Raw genomic sequence first — 9,927 nt, 5'->3', positions numbered from 1 at the left:
ACTCCGTGACAACTCAAGCTCAGCCAGTTCTCTCTCCCCAATTTCACCATGTCGTTCTTTGTTCACTTCACCTTCATCTTCATCTAACCACTGCTCAAAACTCAATCCACCCAGTAAATCAAACGTTACTACGAAATCGGACATTTCCTTGTTAGAGATTTGTAGACTGACAGGCTAACAGTGGGCGGAGTCAGCACAGGTGTTCTTCATTCATCAGGGAGCGGAGTGATACTGCGGTTGGAGCCGAACTGTAGATTGTTGGCCTATTTACCACTGTTGCTAGCCAATCAGAATCCAGTATTCACTCATGCTGTTGTAGAAGTACACACTTTCTTTACTTAAGTAGTTAATTGTGTAAACGATTCTGGTAAAAGTACTGATTCAACTAAATTACTCAAGTAAAAGTAAAAAAGTACAGGCTCTGAAATGTACTCAAGTATAAAAGTATAAAAGTAAAAAGTATTTTCTGTGCAAGGTGAATAGAAACTCATATAATTCAAATCCTATTAAACTTAAAATATATTTTAAGATGCATAAAGACTATACTTTGATTAATGATTTGTGTATGTTTTCCCCCCCAAAAAAGGTGCACATAATGCGTGAAAGCTGAGTCGATTTTGAAGTCGTGGGTTCGAGCCTCTGTCAGTTTTGAATGGCGACAGCCAGAGCAGAGGAAAGAGTGCTTTAAAGCCCTGAGAAAACCTACATTCAGAAGTCTGGCCTGGTGGCACAGAGAGTTGGCCTGCTGCCCTGCATCATTGAATTTTGAATGGTGACAGCCAGAGGAAAGACAAAAGTGCCCAGAGAAGAGTTGTGAGTATGAACAATGAACGTCACACACATCATCACTTCATTTGGACCTTGATTTATCTTACATTGTTTCATGTAGGCTAATGGTAACAGAATCCATGGGCATTTTTCCATGTGTTTGCATACCCTCAAGGTCCAATTTGTAAGATTCCTCCACAATAATAACAACACAAAGCCAGAAACCTTTGGTGTGATTGTTCAGGTGTAGCTGGTTGAACTTTTCACAGTGCACTATGAAAAGTTTGACCTGTCTGGTTTAACTTTTTACAGTGGGCTATTCAGCAAAACCTCTCTCTCTCTTTATCACTCTCTATGTCTCTCACCCAATTTCAGCTCTCTTACCCAATTTCAGCTGTAAAGCAACATACATCTGTCAAAAAAGTATACAATGGCTGAAAATATCTTTTATAAATGATGGATGGAAGACAAAAAAGCACAAGTTAAAGGAAGATAACATAAAGAATGTGATGAAAGCACCTGACTTTAGTGTAAATATAATTTAACTTATTTAATTATTTCGTGTTATTTAAAAAAACTAGGATTATCTGCACTGTCAAAAATATGATTTATTTATTATTATTATTATTATTATTATTATTATTATTATTATTATTATTATTATTATTATTATTATTATTATTATTACTCTAATTAGAAGTGCAATAAAAAATAAAAGAAGATTGTTATGCCTATTTCCACTTTTATTCAAATACAAATAATTTTGCTGCCTCAAACTGGACAGATGAAAGTTCAGTCTGTGCACATCCCAGATTAGAACTCACAACCTCTCTATCTGAAGGCAGCTGACATACACAGTTAACCACAAAGGCACTGCCACTGATGCTGTACAGTATTTCTCTCTCTATGACTTTTGAAGTGGCTGGCTATAGGTCAAAAGGATATATTCTAGCTTTTAGTCCATTTAGAAATAGTTAAGTAGCTAATCTGTGGGCACTTTCTTCTCTTTCCTCTGGCTGTCCATTCAAAAGTGACTGAGACTTGAACCACAACCTGAAAGGAGAATGAGGCCTCAATACTGCTGGGCAGCAAGCTATACCTCTGTGCCACCAGGCCAGAGCTCTTAAGGCTGGTTTTCTCATGTGGTTTTCACTCTTTCCTCTGGCTGTTGCCATTCAAAGTTTTTTCCCTGTGCGCATATCTCTCTATCTGCTTTGTCTCTCCCCCTCGCTCTCTCCTTCCCTCTCTCTCAAATTTAGCTAGAAGCCAAGGTATGGCGGCTGCCATAGCTTGCCATACTGAATTGACGCCCTTGCATTTGGGTCAACGCTGTAAATCGAAGGGGCCAAACTTCCCCCTGCATGTCTCCCTCCGTGAAAAGGTCACCGGCGAAGACTGAGGGAGGCCAAACCAACCAGGAAGCCGCCATCTTTGTGCATTTAGGTGAAACTGACAAGTGAAAGCAAACAACTGTCCCACAGAGGCCACTTCTTTTGAAATGCTGAGGGGTTGGATTTGTTCTTTTAAGCTCTTATTTAACCAGGGAAGAGGACTAACAACGCTTTCTTATTCACAGCTCAGGCCCGGGGGGAGTCGTTAAGGGGGAGGGAGCCTGGGACCTGTCTCACCTGACCCCTACAACCACTGACTGGTTCTGTTGGCCAATAAGCAGCTCCACTGGGGTCGAGGGAGGGGACAGTGCTTCCAATTCGCTTCCCCTGCACACATTTCACCCCCCGAAGCCCAACACTGCCTTCATAATAGTGCAGGTGTGTGTGTTCATGCACTTCATATGCACTTTATAAGACTGGCCTACTGGGACAACCCACCCAAAGTTTGACTTTAACAGACTTTATGTTTTGTATATTTTCACTCCACTGAGTTGTATTTTTTATTTTTCTCTCTTTCCCCGTTCGTCTCTGACAGTTTCTGAACAACGGAGTGGCAGCTGTTATTCCCACGGCAACGCGGCTGTAGCCACGGCGGCGTGACACGCCTCCATCCTCCGCTGGAGGAGAACGGGAGGAAGAGAAGAGGAGTAAACACAGCGGTCCTGAGGGAGAGATGGGGAGAGAGGGAGGAGAGAAAGACGCAGAGAGAAAAGACAGAGAGAGAGAGAGACATATAGAGAGAGAGATGGAGAGAGAGAGAGAGAAAGTGTGTGAATGAGGCCAGAACATGTAATAGACAGAAGGATGAAAGAAAGAAATGAACAAATGTAAACATTGAGAAGGAGGTGATGGAGCTGATGCTCAAGCAGCTCCGTCCTGTGGGATGATGAAGAAGACACGCTATGGGTCGTCTCACCTCTCCTGGGCCCAGCTGATGTTTACCTCCACACATCAACTGACATGGATGCTTGTCAGTTGGCTAATTTGTTCTTTAGTGTTTACAAACAACTTCACATGTTCTTCGATATTCATTGTCTTCCTAGAGATGTCACCGAATTCTGTTTCAGTCGTTTACAGAGGTGTAAACACAGAGAAACATTACAATTTGAAAAAAGCTGGGTTTCTATGTGAATTATGATGTACTCATTGCACTGTATTATTATTATTATTAACAAAAATGACGACATGCACTCTGGAGGTGGAAAAGTTGTTTCCCCCCTGATAAGATACAATAAAGATGATGCAAGCTTGGTTGGTTCAATCTCACAGCACAATAATTCAACAATTCAAAATAGGCTTTTGTACGGGGACACCCCGGCATTCCGAAATGTCGGCACTCCGAAATACCGGCATTCCGACAAAATTGTCGGAATGGAGATCTGTCTCGCCATTGCGAAAGAACCCTAACCCTAACCCTAACTGGCTGGAGCTAACCTCTCCCAGCCCCCACGTCTAAACCTAACCTCTCCCACCCCCCATGCCTAAACCTAACCTCCTGCAGACCCTAACCCTAAACCTAAACTCTCCCACCCCCCACGCCTAAACCTAACCTCCCCCAGAACCTAACCTCTCCCACCAATGTAGGCTAAATAACTCAAGATGCTATGTCGGCAAGGCGGACCTAATATCTTTCGCAATGGCGAAACCTTTTTTGGAGATAAAAAGGGCCGCCTCTCCGAAAGCATAGAAGTCAATGATCGGAATGCAGACACTTCGGAATGGCGAGAGGACCCCCTTTTGTACAGTACAGTGTTGGGAAGCTTTGAAAGCATAGCTTTGTAAGCTCACTTCACACTGGAAGTAGTTGAACTGCAGCAAAGCTACCCTTGGGAGAAATGTAGGTTGGTAAACTAAAGTTACTTAGAAAAAGTAGCTCAAACTACTTTGTATTAAGCGGTGCAACCGCTTCTATAAATGACAAAGTGCTGTGCTGTCTCAGCCTGTTGAATATCCCTTTAATACGAATTCTGTCAGCAGCCAATCAAATTAATTTTTTTCCACTCCTTAATTCAAATTCTGTCAACAGCCAAGCAGATTCCCTTGTTTCACTCTCTCCTTAATTCAAATTCTGTCAGCAGCCAATCAAATTCCTTTGTTTCACTCTCTCATTAATTCAAATTCTGTCAGCAGCCAATCAAATTCCTTTGTTCCTTTGCTGTGACTGCTCCTCACAGCATGCGCTGACTCTGGACTTGCTTGACCAATGGGACCCTGTTGTCAGCAGCACTGATGCTCACCTGATGCAGTTCCTCCAGGTCCATCTGGAGGGGGACCTTGGTGAAAAGCAGATAAATGCTTCCTCAGTGAGTTCTATTTATGGCTGCAGGGGTGTAGTAAAATTAAAATAGAGGTGGGTAACCTATCCAAGGTGAGTAATTTGCCCACCTTGAGTGATACAGTTGATCTGAAAATAGGTTGAGTAAATTCTCTGCCTCAAACTGCGTTTTGCGTTTACCCTCCACTACCCACCTGTATGGCTGCCTGCACTGCACACCATGCCCCTACTCAAGCTGCCGTCTGGACCAGAAGCTGCTCAGACGAGTCATAAGGAGTGTGAAATGATTGGGGTGTGTGTTGGTGTGTGTGACACACACACACACACACACACAGTGTGATGGGGGCCGCATGACTCATTTTCTAAATGGTTAACCTCACAGCAGCATACAGTGTGACTCGCTCTTGTTGCTGAGTGTGTGTGTGTGTGTGTGTGTGTGTTTCTACAATCCATTTTTTCCTACTGTGTTATTTCAGTCAGGTACCGATACCACCCAGCCATACTGTAATGACGACTGTGTCAAACTCCAGAGTGTGTGTGTGTGTGTGTTGCTGTTGTCACACTTCTGCTGCTGTCAGAAGCAGATGCAAAACAGTCCTTGAGAGCATGTGTGTGTGTGTGTGTGTCTGTGCATGCAAGTGTGTGTGTGTGTGTGTGTGTGTGCTTGTCATCATCCAGTCAATCGATGAGACAAAGCCACCTGCGGAGTACAGATTGATGCGAGACACACACACACACACACACACACACACACACACACACACACACTCGCACGCACACGCTCACGCACGCACACACACACACACACACACGCACACACACACAGAGTACTCCAAAAATATAAATACATACACACACTGCCTGTCTCATGAGGCACAGTGCCTCTGAATATCTATCCAATCTTGACACACTCCACACATAACTCTTACCCCTGTGGAGGGGAATGGCTGGCTCTCACATTCTGACACATCGGGGCAATAATACAAGCAGCATTTTGAGGCAAAGGAATTTCAATAGAATAATAAAGACCAGCCGGATTTTTCCTGACATTTTTGTTATTTTAAATCCACTAAATTATCCACATTAATCCACCTCCTGCACTGCCCATCTAAAGCCAAATATCAGTCCCAAGACTTGACAGGGTCAAATTATCACTGCATCTCCTTCAGGCTGAAGTGGATATAGGCTACTTTGTGAAAGGCGTATGGTACAGTATGCTGCCTGCTATCTGTTGTGATCAAATTCTCTCCTTCATATAGATGTTATTTTCTTATAATCATGTATAATAATATAATAATGATTAATCCCCATAGGGAAATCCTCTCCTCTTGACTCCCTCCACAGGGAGGTCAGAGGTCAGGCTCGGCTACCTTGGTTTAACTGATTTGTCGACCTACAGTCTGCACCACCTACATCTCTGAAATACAGGGGGGGAAAGATTGAAAGGAAACCCTTTGCCTTAAACGAGCCAATGTCAAATTAAATCAACTCAAAACACATTAGACAGCAAAGAGTGGTGAATACCTGATGAATGGGAGTTAAGTGGAAGGTTAAGATGTAAGTTAATTCGGTCATTTCTGCAGCTTCTTCAATGCTTTATTTTGCTACAGCATAATGTATATACTGTAACACTTCTATAAGCTGCTCAGTCAAAAAGAAACCAAGAAACAGCTGAGGTTCAGCTCTGTAAGACAAAGTCGGGTATTTATTATTGGATGTTCAGTTATACACTTTATATTAATATTATGAAGGAACAATAAAATATTACATCTGGATCTTTGTATACAGTAGTATTCCCTTTAACTCCGCCGGTCATATACACTACATATACAGTGTCAAGAATGCTCACTATAAGCTTGTCTAATCTATATTGCATGCATGCTTCCTCTCTCCCGCCTCTAATTAACTGTCCAAACATTGCTTTCACTTTTAATTGGTCAAAAAAGTAAAACATGGTGTCATCATGATCGAGTGAAACTGAAAGGAAGAGATGGAGAGAGAGAGAGAGAGAGAGAGAGAGAGAGAGACATCCGGAGGCCTTAGGGTGGGCCTGAGGGAGAGAGTCGGACCAAAATGTCTACTAAGAGTAATTTGTCGAGGAGAAAGTGTGTGTATGCGTAATGCCGACGTGAGCAGTTTCTAATGGTGTAGTGCTGTAATTGTGTCATATTAAAAGTAGTATGATTAAGTATTATTAAAAGTATGATATTGTGAGTGTGTCTGTGCATTTTCAACATAAGCAGGGCGGAAAGAACAGGCTAATGCTCAAGGCCAACAAGAATCCGCCCCCAGGCTCCATTATGGCGGGTAGGAAACTAGCTAACGGCATTAGCATCCCGACTGTGCTGCTCTCTCGGTGTCAAAGCAGCAGGCTACAGTCCAAAGTCTGAGTAAAGCTTCTCTTTTTATTGTTAACATGGAGGCCAGTGAAGACCCAGAATCAAAAACTGATAGTCTTATGAAGTCTTATGAATCAACAGCGCACAAACTTAAGCTGTCGAGCTTAACTGTGTAAATAAATAGGAGAGATGTTTTGCTAGTAGTTCCAGAGTGCATTTTTTTGCTAAATTAGTTGTTTTATAATATAGTTTTACCAATCCCATAAACAAGTTTGGCAGATTTTAGATTTGTATCAAAAATTAACTGACCATCCAGTTGTGTTTGAAAACTTTTGGGATAACCTATGTGAAGAAGAGCCATCTACGAGATTGACAGATGATTTGGGGCAAATCTTCGTCACCAATGGGCCAAACTAGTGGGTGTAGGCCTTTAACATGAACACCATATTAGACTGTATATACAACAGATGATTCAACAGCAAGAAAAGACTTGAACTTTATCTCACAGTCCCAACACCCTATACTGAGCTGCTGACTGTTACTGTACATGAATCCAGCAGTCCCTCATGTCAACTGTCTTGGTTTGTCATCTTGTGTATTTAAGATCTTTGCAACTCTAAAATTAGCCACTGGCAGCTATCTATAAACAACAACCTGCAATTCTACAGTAGCGAAAGAGCCTATTGACCAGGGCAAAAAAAACAACCCCAAAACTGACTTTAAACATTTGAACCAATTTGTGGTTTCTGATATTTTTTCTTTTATATAGGGTTTCTTTGTAACTTTACACGAGAATGATCTTTTTTCTTACTCTCTTCAATTACACTTTTCCTATCCCACGAGCACCGGTGGAGTTTGTTTGAAACTGCAGCGCACTCCGACATGTCCTTTTGAGGCTTCATTGGACTTCCTAACAAAACTTCAAAAAAAAAAAACAGTAAGTCGCGACCTCAGATTTCTAAGGTTCTAGCTGACATTTTGGTAAAGGAGGAGTCATTTATACAATGTCACTGTAGATTCAGGTCTTTACATGAGGCAGGTTTTGACATGATTATGAAATATCTTAATCAGTCCGACTCTATGGAATGTGATGATATATAAAGCTTTTCTGAATGTCGGTAGAACCGAATAATTCCAAGCTCAAGTGCAAATAAAGCCTTCCCTGTGTCTTTGCTTCAAAATGTGCTCAACCACTCTTGCCCGGGTCCAGACAGTACCTATTAAAAAATAAACAACTTACTTTAGACAAAGGTAAAAAAAAATCATTGGAAAGTGGTTGTATTGGTGTCCAGGTCACAGGGAAAGGAACGTTTTTACAAACAGAAAAAAACACACACACAAGAGAATGATAAAAGTGCATTAACAACATAAAGACTTTCTCTGCTGAAAAGGGGCTATCTTTGATGACAAAAAAGGGGATATTTCACCCCCAAAAATACACAATAAAACTCTGAGTACCTAGTTATAATGTACACGTCAGATTCAAAGACAACAGGCTAGAAGTGTAATTTTAAATAGTTGAGATGGGCTTGAGTTGGTTAACTTAAGCAGGGTTCACACATTCAACAGCGTCATTGTTGCTTCTGCTTTTGGCAAATAAGCCTTGTGATTGAGATTGCTGGGAGCAGCTTCACCTCTGGCTGCACAGTAATTAGTTTACTACAGTACATGGAGACCCATTATTATTATTATGTATGAGAATGCATTTTTTCATGAATGCCATTATTTAATTTGTAATCAATTAATTGTTAATTAGCCTATTGCCGACGGCCCCTCGCTAGTAGTTTCTGATTTCTGTGTGGTGCTGATGGACAGCTCCTTTTATCGTTAAAATCCAAAGTGCTCTGAGAACACATTATTTGTCCTCCGTAGTACCGTTTACGGTCAGATGTGGGCCACAGAGATGTACTGGACATCCAGAGGAGAAATGGCTCACAGTCTTCTCACTGCACAACATGAAGAATTTAGGAAAGTTCTTACTACTGGTCTCCTATGGGCTAAACACACTGGCTACAAAAAGATGTGCGACTCTCCTAATCCCAATTCCCAATCTGGACGCCAGTTCTTGAGGACCTCGTCGTAGGACGAGGTCCATGAAACTTCAGAATTAAATTTTGAATGGTTGATCTGACATCAGGTTTGGCTGGACAGTGGACACTCTCTCTTGGCTAATCTGAATTCCAAGTCATATTTTACCACACAAACATGGCTTTGAGGCATTGAGGAAACAACAGTCACTATTGACACCACAAATAGTTTACAGAACGCCGGTTGTTCTAGCAACCCGCGGAGACGCCTTTCCACCGACAACTTAAATAAATCACTCATAACAAAATAAAACGTTACAAGTTGTTAAAATACCATTTAAATAGATGATTCGGACGATAATGGTGTACAAGGGGTATATGTGTGTGTGTGGGTGGGGGTGGGGTAATCAGACAGACAGGCAGCCAGTGCTTCTTGAAGGAGGAAGATGAGAGGATGAGGAGAGGGGACTATCCCGTCTTTTCATCCTTCCCTCCTCCCTCTCTCTCAAGCACGTCGTCAGTAGTCAAATTCATGTTAAACTATACACAGAATATATACGTATACAGAGACCCATCCTTATAGCCCTCATACTGGAAAAAACAAACCAACTTTTGAACATTTAGCTTAGCTTAGAAAAACACAGCTATATCCAGTAATGGATGAAGACAAAGAGCGGAGAAAAAAAATACAGCCAAACAAGAAGCTTTGACAGAGAGAAAGGTAGATATTGAAGTTAACGTACCGTTTGGTCTGTGCCACAATCTTATACGTCTAATATTTTGGTTTGTGTGGAATATTCTAGCGCGCTGTATGAAATGTGCAGTATATTTGAAAAGATATATTCCCCCTAACATAGAAGAAGTTACATAGCGACACACGCGTCGACCAAACACTTTCTAGTAGGAGGTATTAACAGTACCAAAAAAAGCAGATGAAAAGCAGATTAACCTCTGACACGCATGCACGCGCGCGCGCACACACTCACACTCACTAACACACACACACACATATATAGAGAGTTCAGTAATCTCAGATTTTAGGATAATAAGATTCATCTCTAAAGTGTGTTGGTGTGTTTTCAAACAGAGAGTGGATTGGATGGAGCAGGGATTTTAAAGATGCCCTT

At 41.7% G+C, this 9,927-nt stretch overlaps 1 protein-coding gene across 1 annotated transcript in view; it reads right to left on the bottom strand.

The window, feature by feature from the left end:
* Positions 1-6,116: 6,116 nt before the first annotated feature.
* The window catches only part of plcb3 (phospholipase C, beta 3 (phosphatidylinositol-specific)), a 92,769-nt gene continuing 88,958 nt past the window's right edge, over positions 6,117-9,927 (bottom strand). Inside the window, exon 34 of the mRNA XM_083640595.1 lies at positions 6,117-9,927. This exon is cut by the window's right edge and continues 1,707 nt beyond it. The gene's annotated coding sequence lies outside the window, so the exon portion shown is untranslated.

Source organism: Poromitra crassiceps (assembly GCF_964638095.1).
Source record: "Poromitra crassiceps genome assembly, chromosome: 7".
In the NCBI taxonomy this organism is placed as follows: Eukaryota; Metazoa; Chordata; class Actinopteri; order Beryciformes; family Melamphaidae; genus Poromitra; species Poromitra crassiceps.
This window is presented reverse-complemented; position numbering and strand designations above follow the sequence as displayed.